The 26,262-nt window shown below is 44.5% G+C and overlaps 1 protein-coding gene across 1 annotated transcript in view; it reads left to right on the top strand.

Annotated features, from left to right (window-relative positions):
• Window positions 1-26,262, top strand: part of LOC115153960 (serine/threonine-protein phosphatase 2A 55 kDa regulatory subunit B beta isoform) — a 143,753-nt gene that overhangs the window by 1,305 nt on the left and 116,186 nt on the right. The gene's annotated exons all lie outside the window — the stretch shown is intronic.

Raw genomic sequence — 26,262 nt, 5'->3', positions numbered from 1 at the left:
GTGAAAAACCCAGAAGCGTTGCAGTTCTTGACACAAACTGGTGCGTCTGGCACCTACTGCCATACCCATTTCAAAGGCACTTAAATATTTTGTGTTGCCCATTCACCCTCTGAATGACACACACACACAATCCATGTCTCAATTGTTTCAAGGCATAAAATCCTTCTTTAACCTGTCTCCTCCCCTTCATCTACACTGATTGAAGTGGATTTAACAAGTGACATCAATAAGGGATCATATCTTTCACCTGTATTCACCAGTCTGTGTCATGGAAAGAGCAGCTGCTCTTAATGTTTAGTATACTCAGTATATATGGTAATACAAGGTTCCTGCTTTTACATTTACATTTTAGTCATTTAGCAGATGCTCTTATCCAGAGCGACATACAGTAGTGAATGCATACATTTCATACATATCATACTTTTTTTTTTTTTTTTCTGTGCTGGCCCCCCGTGGGAATCGAACCCACAACCCTGGTGTTGTAAACACCATGCTCTACCAACTGAGCTACAGGGAAGGCTTTTACTTTAAACTATTGAAATATTGATGTGATGTGTAGGTTTGACATAAGGCCACCACACTAGGCCTATGTCATCTCACTAAGCTTATGTCACCTCACTAGGCCTATGTCAAAACTAGCCTACTGTAAATAATATTTTGTAATTATACAATTGTTGTAATTTGTTTATTGAAATAGTATGTCTCATTAACATGTATCCATGTTTGTTATATATTAAAAGTGCCTGATTATTGAATTCTACATTATTACAGCTATTAAATAATACAGCGTGTGGCTCATCAATCTGGTGAGATTTGCCAGCTATAGGTAGCGTGGCCTGCTCTGCTCTGGCTGCATAGTGACAGGACATGAGGGCCTGCCAAGAGGAAAAAGGCCTCCTGTGGGGACTGGGGCTGGGTTAAAATAAAAAAAAGTAGGACAAAGCACATCACAACAAGAGAGACACCACAACATTACATAAAGAGAGACCTAAGACAACAACACAGCATGTTAGCAACACAATATGACAACAACACAGTAGCAACACAGCATGGCAGCAGCACAACATGGCAGCAGCACAACATGGTAGCATCACAAACATGGTACAAAAATGATTGGGCACAGACAACAGCACAAAGGGCAAAAAGGTAGAGACAACAATACATCACGTAAAGCAGCCAACAGTGTCAGTAAGAGTGTTTACAAGCAGAAACTCAAATCAAATCACATTTTATTGGTCACATACACATGGTTAGCAGATGTTATTGTGAGTGTAGCGAAATGCTTGTGCTTCTAGTTCCAACAGTGCAGCGTTATTTAACAAGTAATCTAACAATTCCACAACAACGACCTAATACACACAAATCGAAGTAAAGGACTGGAATAAGAATATATAAACCGGAAGTACCCGTCTCTCGCTCCGTTGAGAAGTGGTCACCAGAATCAGAGATTATGTTACAGGACTGCTTTGCTAGCGCTGATTGGGATATGTTTCTAGACTCTGCAGATAACATCGACCAGCTAACCACCTCCGTCACCGGCTTCATTAGAAAATGTATCGGTGACGTTGTCCCCTCGGTGAGGGTTTGCTGCTTCCCCAATCAAAAGCCCTGGATTAACATTGAGGTTTACACTGAACTAAAGGACAGGGCTACCGTACACAGAGCTATTGTAGACAACCCTGAGGCTATGGCTGAGGACAGGAATAAGTACAAGAAGTCCCCCTACGACCTCAGCAGTCATCAAACGAGCAAAAGGACAACAGGAATAAGGTGGAATCATGTAACACAGGCTCCATCGCCCAGCGCATGTGGCAGGGGCTACAGTCCATTACGGATTACAAAGAAACACCCAGCCATGATCTGCCCAACGATTCCAATTCAATTCTAAGGGCGTGGGAAACATATGTTTACATTGCCAAAACAAGTGAAATGGATAATAAACAAAAGTGTTTTTAAATAGATAATAAGCAAAAGGTAAAATAAATAAACATAAATATAGGTTGTATTTACAAGTGTGTTTGTTCCTCACTAGTTGCCCTTTTCTTGTGGCAACAGGTCACACATCTTGCTGCTATGATGGCACACTGTGGTATTTCACCCAGTAGATATGGGACTTTATCAAGATTGGATTTGTTTTCTGTGTAATCTGAGGGAAATATGTGTCTCTAATATGGTCATACATTTGGCAGGAGGTTAGGAAGTGCATCTCAGTTTCCACCTCATTTTGTGTGCAGTGTGCACATAGCCTGTCTTCTCTTGAGAGCCAGGTCTGCCTTCGGCAACCTTTCTCAATAGCAAGGCTATGCTCACTGAGTCTGTACATAGTCAAAGCTTTCCTTAGTTTTGGGTCAGTCACAGTGGTCAGGTATTCTGCCACTGTGTGCTCTCTGTTTAGGACCAAATAGCATTCTAGTTTGCTCTGTTTTTTTTGTTAATTCTTTCCAATGTGTCAAGTAATTATCTTTTCATTTCTCATGATCTGGTTGGGTCTAATTGTGTTGCTGTCCTGGGGCTCTGTGGGGTGTGTTTGTGTTTGTGAACAAAGACCCAGGACCAGCTTGCTTAGGGGACTCTTCTCCAGGTTCATCTCTCTGTAGGTGATGGCTTCGTTAAGGAAAGTTTGGAAATCGCTTCCTTTTAGGTGGTTGTAGAGTTTAACAGCTTTTTTCTGGATTTTGATAATTAGCGGGTATCGGCCTAATTCTGCTCTGCATGCATTATTTGGTGTTTTACGTTGTACACAGAGGATATTTTTGCAGAATTCTGCATCCAGAGTCTCAGTTTGGTGTTGGTGTCACGGATCCCTCCGGAAATTTCATCACGCACACCTGTCTCCTATTCCCACTGATTAGTATTTCTATATATGTGTCCTTTGTTCACCATGGTGCTGTCCATTATTGTTACAATGTCCATTGGTGCATGTGAGTACCTGTGCTGTGTGTTTTGGCTTTCATGCCATTGTGGATTGAACAGATGATTACAGGTCTCGTCCTGTGTGTTAATCATTGTGGGCGTGTGTTATTTATTCGAGGTTCTCCTCGCTCTTTTGTTTGGGTTTCAACCCTGTGTTTTGTATAGTGTTTGTTTGGTCTTCGTCCCCGTGCCTTTACACAGCACGCTGTAATTTGGGTACAATAAAAAACCTTATTACGCATTCCTGCCCCTGTCTCCCGAATCATTGTTACCAATGTGACAGTTGGTCCCATTTGTGAATTCTTGGTTGGTGAGATGACCCCAGACCTCATAACCATAAAGGGCAATGGGTTTTGTAACTGATTCAAGTATTTTTAGCAAGATCCTAATTGGTGTGTCAAATTTTATATTCCTTTTGATGGCATAGAAGGCCCTTCTTGCCTTGCCTTTCTTTTGGGATACCATCAACCTCACAGGCCTTTTTGGGTTGGAGGGTTTGTATTTTGTCCTGTAATTCATTCAATGTAATTGGAGAATCCAGTGGGTTCTGGTAGTCTTTAATAGTTGATTCTAAGATTTGTATTTGATCATGTTTATGTTTTTGCTGTTTGTTCTTTGTTATAGAGACAAAAAGATTGGAGAAGTGGTTTATCCATACATCTCCGTTTTGGATAGATAAGTCTTCGAGTCTATGGATTGTTCAATTACATTGAGTTGATTTCTGACGTGCTGTTCCTTCTTTCTCCGTAGTGTATTTCTGTAATGTTTTAGTGATTCACCATAGTGAAGGCTTAGACTCAGGTTTTCTGGGTCTCTATGTTTTTGGTTGGACAGGTTTCTCAATTTCTTACTTAGGTTTTTGCATTTTTCATCAAACCATTTGTCATTGTTGTTCATTTTCTGAGGTTTTCTGCTTGACATTTTTTAGATTTGATAGGGAAGCTGCGAGGTCAAATATACCGTTTAGGTTTTCTACTGTTAAGTTTACACCTTCACTATTACAGTGAAACATTTTGTCCAGGAAATTGTCTAGCAGACAAACTCAATGCATTTTATGCACGCTTTGACAACAACAACATCGTGCTGGGTGTCAGGGCCATCAGCGATCCAGAGGATTGGGTGATCTCTCTCTCTCTGAGGTCGACATGAGAAAGGTCATTAATCAGGTAAACACCAGCAAGGCCGCGGGCCCCAACGATATTCCAGAGCGTGCTCTCAGATCATGCGCAGAACAGCTGGCAGGCATATTCACAGTAATTTTCAACCTCTCCTTGTCCCAGTCTGTAATCCCCACATGTTTTAAGATGTCCACCATCATTCCTGTCCTCAAGAACTCTAAGGCTTCATGCCACATTGACTACAACCCTGTAGCACTCCCTTCTGTAATCATGAAGTGCTTTGAGATAGGGATGCACGATATATCGGTAAGCATATCGGAATCTGCCCATATTAGCTAAAAATGGCAACATCGGCATCGGCTCTATGTATAGTTTAACGCCGATGTGCAAAACCGATGTCAAAGCTGACGTGCATACCTGTATAATGTAGGTAGGTGATGTAATGATGCCACGAAAAATACAGCACTACACGTGCAACACAGCATTCCTAACCTAGCCCACAATGTCTGCTGTGTGGATCTATTTTGAAGTTTCAATGGAAGATAACATACGCAACGTTTGTGCAGCTATTATTTCCCGAGGATGGGAGAAAATGAAATCTTTCAGTACCAGAAACCTAATGACTCATTTGAAAGTGCATCAGCCCCAGACGTTCAGCGACTACTTAGAACAAAAGCAGAAAAAAACTAGGCGTTTGCTTCCAACAACTTAACAAGTTCAAGTCGCGCAGTCATTTGAAAGAGTAAGAACATTTCAGCGAGACAACTCAAAGGCGAAATCTATTAAAGCCAAGATAATGGAATTCATTGCACTTGACAATCAACCGTTCTCTGTCGTGGATGATGTTGGCTTTTGCTGACTGGTTGAGCACCTCGAGCCCCGTTACACACTACCAAGTAGTCGCTATTTTTTAGATGTTGCCCTACCGGAGTTACACAGTATTGTTTAAACGCACATCCATGAGCTACTTGCTATGGGTGTCACTGCTATTAGCTTCACAACTGACATTTGGACCAGCGACGTCAGCCTCATGAGCATGCTGAGTCTGATAGCACTGTGGGTCGACGAGGATTTCGTACTGAGGAAAGCTGTATTGCATGCTCAAGAATGTGCTGGTTCTCATACCGCTGCTGCCATTTTAATGGCATTTGAGAACATGTTTGAAACTTGGAAAATCCCCAAGAACAAAGTACACACTGTGCTATGTGATAATGCACGTAACATGACAAAGGCTTTGGAAGAATGCGGAGTCACCAGTTTGCCATGCATGGCACACACGCTGCAACTGGCCGTGAACGCAGGTGTTTTGGCCCAAGGCAGCATATCTGACACAGTGGCAACAGGTAGGAAGATAGTGGGTATTTTAAACACTCACAGCTAGCATAGAGCCCTGCGTGCAAGCAAAACAGGAGCAGCTTGGAGTGACAACGAAAAGGCTTAAGCAAGGCATTTCCACCAGATGGAACAGTACTTTTTACATGATGGAGAGCCTGCTGGAACAAAAACGAGTGCTTGGCGTGTACGCAGCCGACTAGGAGTTACCTGCAACAATCAGCACAAACCAGTGGACTCTCATTAAAAACATGAACACACTCCTAGCTCCATTCAAACTACTGACTGGAGAAATAATCTCATCAACTGCATCTGCAGCAGACGTGATACCCTCTGTCACGGCATTGAAACACCTGCTCAAAACTGCCCACACAGACCGTGAGGTTAAATCTTGCAAAAGTACTCGAGTCTGTGAACAAGCGATTTGGTGGCATTCTCTCTGAGCCTCTTTACTGTGTCGCCACCATGCTCGATGCTAGGTACAGCTACTTCGATGCAGACAAGAAACAGGGTTTACGTGAAATGTTACAGACACAGCTAAGCAAGATTAAAACGGACACAGTGACACTGCACACCGAGGAAGAGAGGCCACGGCCAAACAGAGCTGAAACTTCACTGCTTGACATGTTTGATGAAATCCTGGTTGAGAAAGAAACGACTGAACAAATGAACAACGAAACAGCAAGTAAGTGAAATAAATAGGTTTTGATTATGTTTTACTGGTAATGGGGACATACATAAATGCCAACAAAATAACTTTTTGGTCTGTGTGTGTGTGTGTTTGTGTGTGTTTCAACTATTTAACTGTACTAGAAAGCTTAAAAGGCCGCCAAAATGTGTAATATCGGTTATCGGGATCAGGTATTTAAATGTGTTTTTATATTTTTTATTATTATTATGTTTACCCATTTTTCTTCCCAATTTCGTGGTATCCAATTGGTAGTTACAGTCTTGTCCCATCGCTGCAACTCCCGTACGGACTTGGGAGAGGCAAAGGTCGAGAGCCGTTCGTCCTCCAAAACACAACCCAGCCAAGAAGCACTGCTTCTTGACACAATGCCCGCTTAACCCGGGAGCCAGGTGCACCAATGTGTCGGAGGAAGCACCGTACACTTGGCGACCGTGTCAGCGTGCATTGCGCCCTGCCCGCCACAGGAGTCGCTGGTTGCTAGTTACACAGGAGTCACTAGCTACCCTCCCTTAACCAGGACGACGCTGGGCCAATTGTGCGCCGCCCCATGGGTCTCCCAGTCGCGGCCGGCTGCGACAGAGCCTGGACTCGAACCAGGTTCTCTAGTGGCACAGCTAGCACTGCAATGCAGTGCCTTAGACCACTGCACCACTCGGGGAGGCCAGTATCGGGTTTTTTGGCAAGGGAAATATCGGATATTGGTATCGGCAAAAAATGTCATATAGGTGCATCCCTACTTTGAGAGGTTGTTTTGGCACACATTAACTCCACCATCCCAGACACCCTAGACCCACTCCAATGTGTATACCGCCCTAACAGATCCATAGATGATGCAATCTCAATTTCACTCCACACTGCCCTCACCCACCCAGATAAGAGGAATACCTATGAGAGAATGCTGTTCATTGACAGCTCAGTGTTCAACACCATTGTCCCCTCCAAGCTTGTTTGTTAGGAGTCTTGGTTTGAACACCTCCCTCTCCAACTAGATCCTGGACTCCCTGATAGGCCGACCCAGGTGGTGAGGGTAGGCAACATCACCTCCGCCACGCTGACCCTCAACACAGGGGCCACATGGGTATGTGCTTAGTCCCCTCCTGTACTCCCTGTTCACCCACGACTGCGTGGCTACGCACTGCTCCAACACCATCATTGTAACGGTTGTCATCGGGAATAGAGGACCAAAACGCAGCAGGAATGTGGATGCTCATCTTGTATTTATTTTTAAATCAAGAGAACACCAAAATAACAAAACGAACGAAGAACTCACAAACAACAAAACAGTCTCGTCATGCTCACACACGCAAAACAAGAAACAATCTCCCACAACACTACACCAAACAATTACCCATATATAGGACTCTCAATCAGAGGCAACGAGAAAGCACCTGCCTCCAATTGAGAGTCCAACCCCCCATTAACCTACACATAGAAATACCACAACCCAGAAAGAACATAGAAGTACAAAACATAGAACATAAACCAAAACCCGGAAATAATAAATCAAACACCCTACTACAAAATCACCACCCCGAACCACATAAACAAAATACCCTCTGCCACGTCCTGACCAAACTACAATAACAAATAACCCTTATACTGGTCAGGACGTGACAATCATCAAGTTTGCTAAAGATGTTGGTAGGCCTGATCACCGGCGACGATGAGTCAGCCTACAAGGTGGAGGTCAGTGACCTTGCAGCGTGGTGCCAGAACAACAACCTCTCCCTCAACGTCAGTAAGACGAAGGAGCTGATCATGGACTACAGGAAACCATGGGGTGAACATGCCCCCATTCACATCAACGGGGCTGCAGTGGATCAGGTCAAGAGCTTGAAGTTCCTCAGTGTCCAAATCAGTAAAGACTTAAAATGGTCCAAACACACACATGCACAATCGTGAAGAAGGCGCCTCTTCCCCCTCAGGAGGTTGAAAAAGTTTGTCATGGGCCCTCAAATCATCAAAAAGTTATACAGCTGTACCACTGAGAGCATCTTGACTGGCTGCATCACTGCCTGGTATGGCTATAGCACTGCCCTCGATCACATGGCGCTACAGAGGGTGGTGCGGACATCCCAGTGCATCACTGGGGCTGAGCTCCCTGCCATCCATGACATATATCATGGATTGCAGGCGGTGTGGTAGGAAGGCCCGGAAAATCATTGAAGACTCCAACCACCAAAGACAGACTATTCTCTCTACTTCCACATGGCAAGCGGTACCAGGGCATGAAGTCTGGCACCAACAGGCTCTTGAACATTTTCTATCCCCAAGCAATAAGACTGATAAATAGGTACATCTACCATCTGAGTTAACCTTGTATCTTTATTGTCCTATGTACGCACGCACACACACACACACACACACACACACACAGCTGCTACTCTGTTTATCTTATATCCTGTTGCCTAGTCCCCTTACCCCTATACATATCTACCTCTATCACTCCAGTATCCCTGCACATTGTAAATATGGTATTAACTGACTCTGTATATAGTATGGTATTAACTGACTCTGTATATAGTATGGTATTAACTGACTCTGTATATAGTATGGTATTAACTGACTCTGTATATAGTATGGTATTAACTGACTCTGTATGTACATTACATTTTACATTACATTTTAGTCATTAAGCAGATGCTCTTATCCAGAGCGACTTACAGTAGTGAATGCATTCATTTAATTTCATGGATTTTTTTTTTTTGTACTGGCCCCCCGTGGGAATCAAACCCACAACCCTGGCGTTGCACACACCATGATGGCATTGCAAACACCATGCTCTACCAACTATGGTATTAACCGACTCTGTATATAGTATGGTATTGAACTGACCCTGTATATAGTATGGTATTGAACTGACCCTGTATTTAATATGGTATTAACTGACTCTGTATATAAACTCAGCAAAAAAAGAAACGTCCCTTTTTCAGGACCCTGTCTTTCGAAGATAATTCGTAAAAATCCAAATAACTTCACAGATCTTCATTGTAAAGGGTTTAAACACTGTTTCCCATGCTTGTTCAATGAACCATAAACAATTAATGAACATGCACCTGTGGAACGGTCGTTAAGGAACTAACAGCTTACAGACAATAGGCAATTAAGGTCACAGTTATGAAAACTTAGGACACTAAAGAGGCCTTTCTACTGACTCTGAAAAACACCAAAAGAAAGAGGCATCTCACGCCTAAGACAGAGCTACAGGGAGACAGGACGTACAGCTGATCGTCCAAGCAGTGGCAGACCATGTGTAACAACACCTGCACAGGATCGGTACATCCGAACATCACACCTGCGGGACAGGTACAGGATGGCAACAACAACTGCCCGAGTTACACCAGGAATGCACAATCCCTACATCAGTGCTCACACTGTCCGCAATAGGCTGAGAGAGGCTGGACTGAGGGCTTGTAAGCCTGTTGTAAGGCATCACCGGCAACATCGTCGCCTATGGGCACAAACCCACCGTCGCAGGACTGGCAAAAAGTGCTCGTCACTGACGAGTTGCGATTTTGTCTCACCAGAGGTGATGGTCGTATTCGCGTTTATCGTCAAAGGAATGAGCGTTACACCGAAGCCTGTACTCTGGAGCGGGATCAATTTGGAGGTGGAGGGTCCGTCATGGTCTGGGGCGGTGTGTCACAGCTTCATCGGACTGAGCTTGTTGTCATTGAAGGCAATCTCAACGCTGTGCGTTACAGGGAAGACATCCTCCTCCTTCATGTGGTACCCTTCCTGCAGGCTCATCCTGACATGACCCTCCAGCATGACAACGCCACCAGCCATACTGCTCATTCTGTTCATAATTTCCTGCAAGACAGGAATGTCAGTGTTCTGCCATGGCCAGCGAAGAGCCCGGATCAACATCTGGGACCTGTTGGATTGGAGGGTGAGGACTAGGGCCATTCCCCCCAGAAATGTCCGGGAACTTGCAGGTACCTTGGTGGAAGAGTGGGGTAACATCTCACAGCAAGAACTGGCAAATCTGGTGCAGTCCACGAGGAGGAGATGCACTGCAGTACTTAATGCAGCTGGTGGCCACACCAGATACTCACTGTTACTTTTGATTTTGACCCCCCCCCTTTGTTCAGGGACACATTATTCAATTTCTGTTAGTCACATGTCTGTGGAACTTGTTCAGTTTATGTCTCAGTTGTTGAATCTTGTTATGTTCATACAAATATTTACACATGTTAAGTTTGCTGAAAATAAATGCAGTTGACAGTGAGAGGACATTTCTTTTTCTTGCTGAGTTTAGTATGTTACTTACTTATTGTGTTCTTCATATTTCTTCTTTTTTTTTGTATTTTGTATTTTCTTTTATTTGATGTTTTATTTAACTAGGCAAGTCAGTTAATAAGAACAAATTCTTACAATGACGGCCTACCCCGGCCAAACCCTAACCCGGACGACGCTGGGCCAATTGTGCGTCGCCTTGTGGGACTCCCAATCACGACCAGTTGGATTTGTATTTTGTATTTATTATGGATTAGCTGCTGCCAACATTACAATACATTCATTACAGAATGTGTGCCCTCAGGCCCATACTCCACTACCACATATCTACAACACAAAATCCATATGTACGTGTGTATAGTGCGTATGTTATCGTGTGTGTGTGTGTATGCATGTGTCTGTGTTTGTGTTACTTCACAGTCCCCGCTGTTCCATAAGGTGTATTTTTACCTGCTTTTTAAATGATGTGGAATAGAGTTCCATGTTGTCATGGCTCTATGTAGTACTGTGCGCCTCCCATAGTCTGTTCTAGACTCGGGGACTGTGAAGAGACCTCTGGTGGCATGTCTTGTGGGGTATGCGTGGGTGTTTGAGCTGTGTGCTAGTATTTTAAACAGACAGCTCGGTACCTTCAGCTTGTCAACACCTCTTACGAAAACAAGTAATGATGAAGTCAATCTCTCCTCTACTTTGAGCCATGAGAGATTGACATGCATATCATTAATGTTAGCACTCCATGTACTTTTAAGGGCCAGCCGTGCTGCCTTGTTTTTTTCCCAAGTCCCTCTTTGTGGCACCTGACCACACTACTGAACAGTAGTCCAGGTGCGACAAAACCAGGGCCTGTAGGACCTGCCTTGTTGATAGTGTTGTTAAGAAGGCAGAGCAGTGCTTTTTTATGGACAGACTTCTCCTCATCTTAGCTACTGTTGTATCAATATTTTTCGACCGTGACAGTTTACAATCCAGGGTAACTCCAAGCAGTTTAGTCACCTAAACTTGCTCAATTTCCACATTATTCATTACGAGATGTAGTTGAGGCTTAGGGTTTAGTGAATGATTTGTCCCAAATACAATGCTTTTAGGTTTGGAAATATTTAGGACTAACTTGTTCCTTACTACCCATTCCGAAACTAACTGCAGCTCTTTAAGTGTTGCAGTCATTTCAGTCGCTGTAGTAGCTGACGTGTATAGTGTTGAGTCATCTGCATACATAGACACTCTGGCTTTACTCAAAGTCAGTGGCATGTCGTTAGTAAAGATTGAAAAAAGCAAGGGGCCTAAACAGCTACCCTGGGGAATTCCTGCATCTACCTGGATTATGTTTGAGAGGCTTCCATTAAAAAAATTGGTTCTTTGAAATCCATTATGAGATGTTCCGAGCCCTCCTGATGTCGTTTGACCGCACATGGACTATGCCAGTGTCAGCTCCCAGCATCTGTAGCAGAACAGTCGGAAGCAGCCTTGTGATGTCCTGTACTCATGCTCCTGGGTAGCATAGGGTTTTTTCCTTGGGTACCGAGATGTTTCTCACCATAGAGCTGCCTATGATGACAGCTGGTGATGTTTAATGGATCTGAACCCGAGGTAGAAGCCATCGGAGAGGGAGACGGAACAGAGGAGAAAGACGCAAGGTACCTCTGGGTCCGATCTTGAATGGGAAGCCCCCAGTAGCTTGTGTAGGTTTGCTACTTGCTTGCTAAGAGTAGCCACTTCGCCCCTGTAGTCCTCCACAAGCAAGCAGTTGCTACATTGAAAGTCAGCGCGGTCCACATTGTCCCGGAACAAAGCAAAGTAAACACAGCTCCTGCAGCGCTGGAAACGTTCAATAGCGACGACCCATTTTGAGACCGCCGAGCCAGCTAAGCTAGCTGGGCTTCCGTGTCTCTCCCCTTCTGCGGAATCTGGAGGGTTCCCAGGACAGACAGCAGCGCTCACAGCAACTAATCCCAACAGAGCCGCAGGATCCAAAATAAAATACAAATATATAAAAACACTGTCAGCTTTACAAAAACAGTAAACCGTGGTCTCTTGTTTAGATTTTGGCATTCAACAGCGTTCAACAACAAACATACGTCGCGCTCAGATGCCGGGAATCGAACCAGGGTCTTCACTGACGCCTCTAACACTGAGATGCAGTGCCTTAGACCACTGCGCCACTCAGGATCCCGAGTGGTGTTTGTTGTCATGTGTTTGATCTAGTATTACATTGTTATTGATTAACTCTACCGTTGTCACTTTAATAGCTCTACCTAGACGTACATATTACCTCGACACCGGTGCCCCCGCACATTGACTCTGTACCGGTACCCCCTGTATATAGCCCCGCTATTGTTATTTACTGCTGCTCTTTAATTATTTGTTATTCTTATCTCTTACTTTTTTTTGTATTTTCTTAAAACTGCATTGTTTGTTAAGGGCTTGTAAGTAAGCATTTCACTGTAAGGTTGTATTTGGCGCTGTAACGGCTGTGGTAAGGCTGGAACCAAGGTGCAGCGGGAACGTGTATACTCATCTTCTTTATTAAAGAAGGAAAAAACAAACAAATCACGTATACAAAACAACGAACGACATAAGACAGTCCTGTCATCTGCACAGACATAAAACAGGAGACAACTACCCACAAATCCCATTACAAAAACACCCCTATACATAGGACCTTCAATCAGAGGCAACGAGGAACAGCTGCCTCCAATTGAAGGTCAATCCAATGAACTAAACATAGAAATAGATAGACTAGACTGAACATAGAAATACACTAACATAGAACATAGACCAAAAACCCCGGAACACTCTAAACAAACACCCCTCTTACATAAGCACATAGCCCAACAAACCCCGAACCACATAAAACAAACACCCCCTGCCACGTCCTGACCAAACTACAATAACAAATAACCCCTTTACTGGTCAGGATGTGACAGGCGCATGGGACAAATAAAATTTGATTTGATTATTGCATTGTTGGGTTTTGAGTTTGCAAATAAGGCATTTCACTGCACGTGACATTAAAACTTTAAACTTTAAACACACACACACACACAATCACACACAAACACATAGTATGTACCTTCGGCCTACATCAACATACAATTAGAAAAGGAGATCACTCTTGCTGAGGTCGTTTGCCACACCACACTGCAGCTGGACCCTATAGCTTTGAGGGAAGGAAGAGGTACAGTATTTTGTGGCCATCACAGTGTGTCTGGGGGTAATGGACACAGACACCCCTCTAGAGTCAGTCATCAATAGGGCCTGACTTACTGCCAAGGTGGGAGGTCTGGGAGAGCAGTTGTTAAATATCCTATACACCATGTGTGTTGCCCATGGAAGAACTGACGCTATGATTTCTCTCTCTCTTTCTCTCCCCCCTCTATCTCTCTCTTTCTTTCTCTCTCTCTCTTGCTCTCTTTCTCTCTTTCCCCCCTCTCACCATCTTTCTAGGATAGTTGTGGTTGCTCTGGTCAGATAAATGGGGATGGGTTGAATATTAAGCTGTGGCTGATTTCTTAGCCTTTGTGATCTCCGATTTCCTCAGCAGGATGCTATCTCTCATCCTTGTTTCTATGCCCATCTGTAGGATTCTCTCTGCTTCTCTCTGCCTCTTCTCTGCTCCTTTTTGCCTTCCTCTTTCTCCCTCTTTCTGTCTGTCTCTACCTCTCTCTACCTCTCTCTACCTTCTCTTCCTCTTTCAACCTCTAGCAGTTCCCCCTGTTGTCAGCCTGGGTGTTTCGGCCCGCTCTTGTGAGCCAAGATGAGCCACTCTTCAACCTACGGCCAGTGGGTGATGGTGATGTTGGCAGCCCCTCTTGGGGGTGATGGTGATGTTGGCAGCGCCCACTGGGTCCAGCAGCCTAGCCCCCTGGTTCTAGCAGCCCAGCCCCCTGGTTCTAGCAGCCCAGACCCCTGGTTCTAGCAGCCCAGCCCCCTGGTTCTAGCAGCCCAGACCCCTGGTTCTAGCAGCCCAACCCCCTGGTTCTAGCAGCCCAGACCCCTGGGTCCAGCAGCCCAGACCCCTGGTTCTAGCAGCCCAGCCCCCTGGTTCTAGCAGCCCAGCCCCCTGGTTCTAGCAGCCCAACCCCCTGGTTCTAGCAGCCCAGCCCCCTGGTTCTAGCAGCCCAACCCTCTGGTTCTAGCAGCCCAGACCCCTGGTTCTAGCAGCCCAACCCCCTGGTTCTAGCAGCCCAGACCCCTGGTTCTAGCAGCCCAGCCCCCTGGTTCTAGCAGCCCAGCCCCCTGGTTCTAGCAGCCCAACCTCCTGGTTCTAGCAGCCCAACCTCCTGGTTCTAGCAGCCCAACCTCCTGGTTCTAGCAGCCCAGGTCTCAGCCGGACATGATGTAACAGAGGGGTAAACACCACGTAGGAGAGCTCTGTGTCACAGATTGATTTTTGGATTGGGATCTGGCCAAGGGAGACAGGGACACGGAGGGCTGGTGCTTGTAGTTGACAGTCCCACAGAGATAAGCTGTGTGGGGCAGCATGAGGAGAGGCTAGGTGTGCATCCCAAATGGAAACCTATTCCCTCAATATAGTGCATTATTTATTTTTTTACCAGGGCCCATAGGGTTCTGGTCAAAAGAAATGCACTACTGAGGGAATAGGTTTCCATTTGGGACACTGGTTAGGTTCGTCAGTTGGCATTCACATGTTGGAGCTGCGGGAAGAGATGGATGAGGAAGATAGGAAAGTGGATGAGAGGGATGAGGACGTGAGGGATGAGCATGTGAGGGATGAGGAAGAGAGGGATGAAAGGGATGAGGAAGAGAGGGATGAAAGGGATGAGGAAGAGAGGGATGAAAGGGATGAGGAAGAAAGGGATGAGGAAGAGAGGGATGAGGAAGAGAGGGATGAAAGGGATGAGGAAGAGAGGGATGAAAGGGATGAGGAAGAGAGGGATGAGCGAGATGAGGATGATAAGAGGGATGAGGAAGCGAGGGATGAGGAAGAGAGGGATGAGAAAGAAAGGGATGAGGATGATAGGGATGAGGATGATAGGGATGAGGATGATAGGAATGAGGATGATAGGAATGAGGAAGGGTATTAAAGGGATTTTCATCATATAAACTCACCCAGTAAAGGATAAGCAGAGAGTCAGGAGGGATCTGATATATGTATGATCCTATATAAGGTAGAGAGCAAATGGGGAACATACAAGTGGCTGCCATCCAGTAAGTGGACATGAAGCCCTGTAGATGCTGTGTTGCACACATTATATCAATTGAAACATTTGCGTATAATTACATCTCATAGTTTTAGTTGACTATAAACTAAACTGAAGTGAAGGCTGAGAGCAGACTGAGGTCATGCTGAAACTAGTGGAAGAGAGCATGAAGGAGGATAAAATGAGTGAAGAACCAGAGAGAAGAGGAGATGTAGAGACAACACCCTATAATGACACTACACTGTGAAGAGAAGGAGAGACAACACCCTATAATCACACTACACTGGGCGGAGACGGAGAGACAACACCCTATAATCACACTACACTGTGAGGAGACGGAGAGACAACACCCTATAATCACACTACACTGGGAGGAGACGGCGAGACAACACCCTATAATCACACTACACTGTGAAGAGAAGGAGAGACAACACCCTATAATCACACTACACTGTGAGGAGACGGAGAGACAACACCCTATAATCACACTACACTGGGAGGAGACGGAGAGACAACACCCTATAATCACACTACACTGTGAGGAGACGGAGAGACAACACCCTATAATCACACTACACTGTGAGGAGACGGCGAGACAACACCCTATAATCACACTACACTGTGAGGAGACGGAGAGACAACACCCTATAATCACACTACACTGTGAGGAGATGTAGAGACAACACCCTATAATCACACTACACTGTGAGGAGACGGAGAGACAACACCCTATAATCACACTACACTGGGAGGAGACGGAGAGACAACACCCTATAATCATACTACACTGTGAAGAGACGGAGAGACAACACCCTATAATCACACTACACTGTGAAGAGACGGAGAGACAACACCCTATAATCACACTACACTGTGAGGAGACGGAGAGACAACACCCTATATTCACACTACACTGTGAAGAGACGGAGAGACAACACCCTATATTCACACTACACTGTGAGGAGACGGAGAGACAACACCCTATAATCACACTACACTGTGAGGAGACGGAGAGACAACACCCTATAATCACACTACACTGTGAGGAGACGGAGAGACAACACCCTATATTCACACTACACTGTGAGGAGACGGAGAGACAACACCCTATAATCACACTACACTGTGAGGAGACGGAGAGACAACACCCTATAATCACACTACACTGTGAGGAGATGTAGAGACAACACCCTATAATCACACTACACTGTGAGGAGACGGAGAGACAACACCCTATATTCACACTACACTGTGAGGAGACGGAGAGACAACACCCTATAATCACACTACACTGGGAGGAGACGGAGAGACAACACCCTATAATCACACTACACTGTGAGGAGACGGAGAGACAACACCCTATAATCACACTACACTGTGAGGAGACGGAGAGGCAACACCCTATAATCACACTACACTGTGAGGAGATGTAGAGACAACACCCTATAATCACACTACACTGGGAGGAGACGGAGAGACAACACCCTATATTCACACTACACTGTGAGGAGACGGAGAGACAACACCCTATAATCACACTACACTGTGAGGAGACGGAGAGACAACACCCTATAATCACACTACACTGTGAGGAGACGGAGAGACAACACCCTATAATCACACTACACTGTGAGGAGACGGAGAGACAACACCCTATAATCACACTACACTGTGAGGAGACGGAGAGGCAACACCCTATAATCACACTACACTGTGAGGAGACGTAGAGACAACACCCTATAATCACACTACACTGTGAGGAGATGTAGAGACAACACCCTATAATCACACTACACTGTGAGGAGATGTAGAGACAACACCCTATAATCACACTACACTGTGAGGAGACGGAGAGACAACACCCTATAATCACACTACACTGTGGGGAGACGGAGAGACAACACCCTATAATCACACTACACTGGGAGGAGACGGAGAGACAACACCCTATATTCACACTACACTGGGAGGAGACGGAGCGACAACACCCTATAATCACACTACACTGTGAGGAGACGGAGAGACAACACCCTATAATCACACTACACTGTGAGGAGACGGCGAGACAACACCCTATAATCACACTACACTGTGAGGAGACGGAGAGACAACACCCTATAATCACACTACACTGTGAAGAGAAGGAGAGACAACACCCTATAATCACACTACACTGTGAAGAGAAGGAGAGACAACACCCTATAATCACACTACACTGTGAAGAGAAGGAGAGACAACACCCTATAATCACACTACACTGTGAAGAGAAGGAGAGGGAAAAACTGCTGTTGAAACAAAGTATAACTACACACCATGATCAATTGCTGTAGTAGGTGTGAGCGTTGGCTTAATTGTGAGCTTGTTTAAATCAAATCAAATCCAATTTTATTAGTCATATGCACCGAATACAACAGGTGTAGACCTTACAGTGAAATGCTTACTTACGAGCCCCTAACCAACAATGTAGTTTAAAAAAAATACAGATAAGAATAAAATATAAAAGTAACAAGTAATTAAGAGCAGCAGTAAAATAACAATAGTGAGACTATATACAGGAGGTACCGGTACAGAGTCAATGTGCGGAGGCACCGGTTAGTTGAGGTAGTATGTACATGTAGTATGTACATGTAAAAGGGGGCGGGGGGGAATGCAAATAGTCTGGGTAGGCATTTGATTAGGTGATCAGGAATCTTATGGTTTGAGGGTAGAAGCTGTTTAGAAGCCTCTTGGACCTAGACTTGGTGCTCCGGTACCGCTTGCTGTGCGGTAGCAGAGAGAACAGTCTATGACTAGGGTGGCTGGAGGTCCTGGATGGCAGGAAGCTTGGCCCCAGTGATGTACTGGGCCATTCGCACTACCCTCTGTAGTACCTTGCGGTCGGATGCCGAGCAGTTGCCATACCAGGCAGTGATGCAACCAGTCAGGATGCTCTCGATGGTGCAGCTGTAGAACCTTTTGAGGATCTGAAGACCCATGCCAACTCTTTTCAGTCTCCTGAGGGGGAATAGGTTTTGTCGTGCCCTCTTCATGACTATCTTGGTGTGCTTGGACCATGTTAGTTTGTTGGTGATGTGGACACCAAGGAACTTGAAGCTCTCAACCTGCTCCACTGTAGCCCCGTCGATGAGAATGGGGGCGTGCTCGGTCCTCTTTTTCCTGTAATCCACAAACATCTCCTTTGTCTTGAGGGAGAGGTTGTTGTCCTTGCACCACACGACCAGGTCTCTGACCTCCTCCCTATAGGCTGTCTCGTCATTGTCGGGATCAGGCCTACCACTGTTGTGTCATCTGCAAATTTAATGACAGTGTTGGAGTCGTGCCTGGCTGTGCCGTCATGAGGGAACAGGGAGTACAGGAGGGGACTGAGCACGCACCCCTGAGGGGCCCCTGTGTTGAGGATCAGCGTGGGGGTGGCCCGCCAGGATGTCCAGGATCCATTTGCAGAGGGAGGTGTTTAGTCCCAGGGTCTCCAGCTTAGTGGTGAGCTTTTGAGGGTACTATGGTGTTGAACGCAGAGCTGTAGTCAATGAATAGCATTCTCACATAGGAGTGCAATAGAGATAGGATCATCTGTGGATCTGTTGGGGCGGCATGCAAATTGGAGTGGGTCTAGGGTTTCTGGGATGATGGTGTTGATGTGAGCCATAACCAGCCTTTCAAAGCCCTTCATGGCTACAGACGTGAGTGCTTCTGGTCGGTAGTAATTTAGGCAAGTTACCTTAGTGTTCTTGGGCACAGGGACTATAGTGGTCTGCTTGAAACATGTTGGTATTACAGACTCGGACAGGGAGAGTTCGAAAATGTCAGTGAAGACACTTGCCAGTTGGTCAGCGCGTGCTCGCAGTACACGTCCTTGTAATCCATCTGGCCCTGCGGCCTTGTGAATGTTGACCTGTTTAAAGGTTATACTCACATCGGCTGCAGAGAGCGTGATCATGCAGTCTTCACAAAACAGCTGGTGCTCTCATGCATGTTTCAGTGTTATTTGCCTCGAAGCGAGCATATAAAGTAGTTTAGCTCATTCTGGTATGCTCGTTTCACTGGGCAGCTCTCGGCTGTGCTTTCCTTTGTAGTCTATAATGGTTTTCAAGCCCTGCCACATCTGACGAGCATCAGAGCCGATGTAGTACGATTTGATCTTAGTCCTGTATTGGCGCTTTGCCTGTTTGATTGTTCGTCGGAGGGCATAGCAGGATTTCTTATAAGCTTCCAGGTTAGAGTCCCGCTCCTTGAAAGTGGCAGCTCTAGCTTTTAGCTCAGTGCAGATACTGCCTGTAGTCCATGGCTTCTGGTTGGGGTATGCACGTACGGTCACTGTGGGGACGACGTCATCGATGCACTCATTGATGAACCCAGTGACTGATGTGGTGTACTCCTCAATGCCATCGGAGGAATCCCGGAACATATTCCAGTCTGTGCTAGCAAAACAGTCCTGTAGCTTAGCATCTACTTCCTCTGACCACTTTTGTATTGCTCTAGTCACTGGTACTTCCTGCTTTAATTTTTGCTTGTATGCAGGAATCAGGGGGATATAATTATGGTCAGATTTGCCAAATGGAGGGCGAGGGAGAGCTTTATAAGCATCTCTGTGTGTGGACTAAAGGTGGTCCAGAGTTTTTTTTTCCCTCTGGTTGCTCATTTAACATGCTGATAGAAATTTGGTTAAACGGATTTAAGTGTCGCTGCATTAAAGTTTACCCTTGTTTTTCTATCTCAGCTCAAGTGTAGAAGTTGTTTTGGTGGAGTGAGTACCATCACATATCAGAGTTTTAGAGTATTATTACAATATATTGTGTTCCCCAGAAGATGAGCATGAGAAATGTTAGACAGAGTAGCTAGCTATGATCAGAGAAAAGTTCAATTTGTTTTCATACTGACTGTTTTGCCAGTGCAGTCACACAAGGTAGTCATACATTCTGAACCTTTGTTAGTGAGGACCACATTAAATGATCTATGAAAATGGAGAATTATTATTTTCTTTCATCTAAATCTCAGAGAAATAAAATCATAAGAGTTCCTTGTTTACAGAAGCACCCTGTGCCAGGGTTCCTTGTTTACAGAAGCACCCTGTGCCAGGGTTCCTTGTTTACAGAAGCACCCTGTGCCAGGGTTCCTTGGTTACAGAAGCACCCTGTGCCAGGGTTCCTTGGTTACAGAAGCACCCTGATCCAATGATTACTGTGCCAGAGTTTCTACAACAGAAATTTGGCAAGGTCAGAGATATTGATTTTAGGAAATGGAGAAGGATATTAGCATATGTGATATAACCAGACTTGTTTTGGGTCTGTGAAAGACGTACAGGGACCTTGGGAACTGAGCATCAATCAGTTATGTATGTGGTAATATTTACACCAACGCTTCAGCCAAGTTAATCAGGTGAGCCTCTCTCGACTTCTCATGTCAGCTGAACCCCAGTCCACCATTAAGCTATTCATTTAAACCAAAACTCTATGGTAGGACCCTTATTTGGTTTCTGTGTGTAGAAGCAGCTGTGTGGACTTGTACTTAGTAAATGACAACACAGAGAAAGCAGAAGGGCACCGGGGTTCAGATCTCTGAGGAGACACTTCACATCAGGACAAAAGTATTTCATTATATTGGTTTCAATCAATATCTATTTGTGCAGGATGGATGGATGATGTAAAACATGGAGGCAATTTAAGCTGCTCTCGATAATGGAGAGAGAGCCAAGCAACTAGGAATTGATATGAGCTGTTGAAAGAAGAGCAGGGTTTTGACGTGGTGCCACAGTTCTCAGTTCAGCCTATGGTCCTTGTTGTTATAGTGGTGTGATAAAATATATATATATGTATTTTTTTTTAAACAAATTGTATTTTTCACATGCGCCGAATACAATAAGTGTAGACTTTACAGTGTAATACTTACTTACGAGCCCTTTCCCACCAATGCAGTTTAAAAAGTATGAAAATTAACAAATAGATCAAATAAAATAGTAACTGTCACGTTCTGACCAGTAAAGGGGTCATTTGTTATTGTAGTTTGGTCAGGACGTGGCAGAGGGGTGTTTGTTTTATGTGGTTCGGAGTGTGTGTTTATGTAGAGGGGTGTTTGGTTAGTGTTGTCCAGGGTTTTTGGGCTATGTTCTATGTTAGTATATTTCTATGTTCTAGTCTAGTTTTTTTAGTTCTATGTTTAGTTTATTGATTTGGCCTTCAATTGGAGGTAGCTGTTCCTTGTTGCCTCTGATTGAAGGTCCTATATAGAGGGGTGTGTTTTGTTTGGGTTTTGTGGGAAGTTGTTTTTGCATAGCTGTGTGTTGCCTGCAAGACTGTTTGTCGTCCATTCGTTTTTCTTGTTTTGTTTAGGTAGTGTTCTAATAAAGTTAAAATGAGCACTCAACCCGCTGCGCCTTGGTCCACTTCCTACGACGACCGTTACAGTAACACAATAACAAGGTTAAATACAGGCTATATACAAGGAGTGCCGGTACTTAGTCAGTATACTGGGGAACGAGGTAGTTGGGTGATTGAGGTAATATGTACATGTAGGTTTGGTTAGGTGATTGATTGATTGAAGTACTTTGTACATGTAGGTTTGGTTAGGTGATTGATTGAAGTAATATGTACATGTAGGTTTGGTTAGGTGATTGATTGAAGTACTATGTACATGTAGGTTTGGTTAGGTGATTGATTGAAGTACTCTGTACATGTAGGTTTGGTTAGGTGATTGATTGAAGTACTCTGTACATGTAGGTTTGGTTAGGTGATTGATTGATTGAAGTACTCTGTACATGTAGGTTTGGTTAGGTGATTGATTGAAGTACTCAGTACATGTAGGTTTGGTTAGGTGATTGATTGAAGTACTCAGTACATGTAGGTTTGGTTAGGTGATTGATTGAAGTACTCAGTACATGTAGGTTTGGTTAGGTGATTGATTGATTGAAGTAAAAAGCAGAAAGTCCAGGTAGCTGTTTAACTGTTCAGCAGTCATGGCTTTGGGGTAGAATCTGTTCAGGAGCATTTTCGTGCCAGATTTGGCTCTTCGGTACCGCTTGTCGTGCGTTAGCAGAGAGAACAGACAGTGACTTGGGTGGCTGGAGTCTTTGATAATTTTTAGGGTCTTCCTGGTATAGAGGTCCTGGATGACAGTGAGCTTGGCCCCACTGCTAACAGACACGTTGTGCATTGTTCTTTGTTTTATTCATTTGCTTGTGGCTGTGTGGCATTCCCCCTTAGAGGGATAGCATAGCCACATTTAGAGTTGCTCTCATGAAAGGAAAACACAGGGCAAATCTCTCCCAGGCTCTCTGCTGCACCTCCTGGTGCTCAGCCTCACACAGATCAGCTGACAGAAGGAAGCGTGTGCTCTGATCATCTGAGAGAGAAAGAAAGAGGAGGACTTGCCAAAGAGATGATTCACAAAAATACATGTTTCCTTCCCCTCTCTGCATTGCTTCCCACCCACTGTTTTTTTGGGGCTGAGCAGCTTATCAAAAAGCGTTTGGAATTGAGGAAGGAGATATTTTGGTTGAAAGTAACAGAAGTCATTTGGCAGTAGTTAGAGTACCCTCATTTGCAGCACTGTCAAATATTTTGTTTTTGGAAAAGCTTAAAAAAATGTAAATCTTTCTCTGCGATTTTGTGGTGCTTTGCCTCTGACACGAAATGCAGTGATGATTATACACAGTATTTTTGCTCGTGTCATGAAGATGATACCATTTGGCTCTTGGCCAATCATGCAGCCTTCAATAAATTCTTATTTAGCCAGTGAGCAGAAGCATCTTCAGATGTAGATCATACGCTGCTCCTAGCTGTGCTGCTCCTAGCTGTGCTGCTCCTAGCTGTGCTGCTCCTAGCTGTGCTGCTCCTAGCTGTGCTGCTCCTAGCTGTGCTGCTCCTAGCTGTGCTGCTCCTAGCTGTGCTGCAGACTGGGTTGGGTTCAATCTGCAGTAGTTACACTATAGGATGAACAGTAGTGGGGCCTCCCATACATTTAGAAGGGAGGGGCCCTTTGCTCACAGACCTATTTTAATCAATTTAACCTCAGCGAGGTTTTCTAAAGATGACCTGGGTTAGACTCACCGAAGCAGAACTACTGGATAATATCTGTATTTATAAGTGTATATTTACATAAATCTTTTGCATAGCAGATGCAAAACTTTTAGAACCATTCAGTCAGTGATTTTGGTTTTGGCAAACTGGACACTTTCACCCAAAATAAACACACCTTTTTTGTGTTGTAAATAAACATGTTTTCCGTGTTGTAAATAAACATGTTTTACGTGTTGTAAATAAACATGTTGTATATGGTGTAAATAAACATGTTTTACGTGTTGTAAATAAACATTGTATATGGTGTAAATAAACATTGTATATGGTGTAAATAAACATTGTATATGGTGTAAATAAACATTGTATATGGTGTAAATAAACATGTATATGGTGTAAATAAACATGTATATGGTGTAAATAAACATTGTATATAGTGTAAATAAACATTGTATATGGTGTAAATAAACATTGTATATGGTGTAAATAAACATGTATATGGTGTAAATAAACATGTATATGGTGTAAATAAACATTGTATATAGTGTAAATAAACATTGTATATGGTGTAAATAAACATGTATATGGTGTAAATAAACATTGTATATGGTGTAAATAAACATTGTATATGGTGTAAATAAACATTGTATATGGTGTAAATAAACATTGTATATGGTGTAAATAAACATGTATATGGTGTAAATAAACACGTATATGGTGTAAATAAACATGTTTTACGTGTTGTAAATAAACATGTTTTACGTGTTGTAAATAAACATGTATATGGTGTAAATAAACATGTATATGGTGTAAATAAACATGTTTTACATGTTGTAAATAAACATGTATATGGTGTAAATAAACATGTATATGGTGTAAATAAACATTGTATATGGTGTAAATTAAATGAACAGTTCTAATCAAGGAGACTGCATGTAGATCTATTCTCTGAATGGGGATAAGAGAGCTGTGACAATGGCAGTGGGCTCTGTGCATGTTGGCAGTTGAGTTGTCCTCTGACACTCTGACCCCAGTGGATGAAAGCAGCCATGTAATTTGCAGGGTGAATTCGCTGACTGACGAATGAAGCCCAATAATAGCTCTGCGGGTCTGGGAGAAGAGGATGAGACCCATCGCTGTAACGTTAGTCCCATCTCTGCTCTAGGCTTTATTTCAGTCTTTCTCGCTCTCTTTCTCTCCCTCTCTCTTTCTCTCTTTCTCACTTTCTCTCTCTCGCTCTTTTGCTTTCTCTTTCTCTCTCTTTCCCTTTCTCTCTCTCTCTCTCTCTCTCGCTTTCTCTCTCTCTCTCGCTTTCTCTCTCTCGCTCTCTCTCTCTCCCTCTCTCTCTTTCTTTCTCTTTCTCTCTCTTTCTCTTACTCTCTCTCTCTCTCTCGCTTTCTCTCTTTCTCTCTCTCTTTCCCTTTCTCTTTCTCTCTATTTCCTCCATCTCTTTCTGTGTGATTTATTGTGTAATCACCAGGGTGCTTCAGCTCCACAGTCACCATGGCATGCACCAGGGAGGGCAGAGCAACCTCCTCCCTTGGGTCATGGCAGCTCCATTCATCCTGGGGGAGGAGAGGAGGAGGAGGAGGAGCTGGGCTGAGAAAGGAGAGGAGAAAATATGTGGCAGGAGAGGAGAGTAGCAGGGTAGGCTGTGGATGAATATAGGGAGGTGTCCCATGGGGCGAAACTAGAGAAAGTTGTCAGGGATATGAGGAGGAGAGATATGTCCCATGGGACCGAACTAGAGAAAGTTGTCAGGGATATGGGTTAAAGGTTACTATTCTTCACTTTTGAAGCACCGATTTTGCCCCAATCTCCAATCTAGACTGCTATTTAGTATGCATGGCCAAAACATCATTTAGTAGTGTGGAAATGTAGCCTAGATATTGGTTTACGGAGTCCTGCGGTATACATCTTGAAGTGGTCAGTGGCGCTAACCCTTTTGTATCTCTCCTTCTGAAGGAGAGCATCAGTCCCTGTGACTCCTCTGATATTCTACATGTAGAGCCTCCTCAGGCACCTCTTATAGAGCTGTGGGCTGCTGACCATGTGGCTCAGATAGAGGCTGAGAGCTTCTACCTCCCTCCCACCCAACCTGCTGTCCTCTCTCCTTACTGACCTCCCTACTGACCTCCCTACTGCCCTCCCTACTGCCTTCCCTCCCTCCCTCCCTCCCTACTGCCCTCCCTACTGCCCTCCCACCCTACTGCCTTCCCTCCCTCCCTACTGCCTTCCCTCCCTCCCTACTGTCCTCCCCCCACTGCCCTCCTTCCCTCCCACCCTACTGCCTTCCCTCCCTCCCTCCCTCCCCTCACTGCCCTCCTTCCCTCCCTCCCTACTGCCCTCCCTTCCCCCTACTGCCCTCCCTCCCCCCTACTGCCCTCCCTCCCCCCTACTGCCTTCCCTCCCTCCAGACAACCCAAGCCAAGGACAAATCGCCTTAAATTTAGTTTTATTTAGAGCCATAGCTGAAAGGAACTCTTTACCAGTCCATATTTCTCAGGCAAAAAGTCAATCCACCTTCAAGAAAAAAATAAAAGATCTACTGTGATAGACCATATGACTGGACAGGAAATAGAAAGAACATCTAATGCAATAGACCATATGACTGGACAGGAAATAGAAAGAACATCTAATGTGATAGACCATATGACTGGACAGGAAATAGAAAGCATCAACTGAATGTTAAATGTGTTTCCTGTCAGGTATTTTAATTATCTATATTGTGTACTTGTTGAATGTTTGTGAAGTCATGATTGTGGTTGTTTGTAATGTCTTGTTAATTGGTGTTGGAC

Source organism: Salmo trutta, chromosome 19 (genome assembly GCF_901001165.1).
Source record: "Salmo trutta chromosome 19, fSalTru1.1, whole genome shotgun sequence".
In the NCBI taxonomy this organism is placed as follows: domain Eukaryota; kingdom Metazoa; phylum Chordata; class Actinopteri; order Salmoniformes; family Salmonidae; genus Salmo; species Salmo trutta.
The sequence above is the reverse complement of the archived record's forward strand: the minus strand, read 5'-3'. Positions and strand labels throughout refer to the sequence as shown.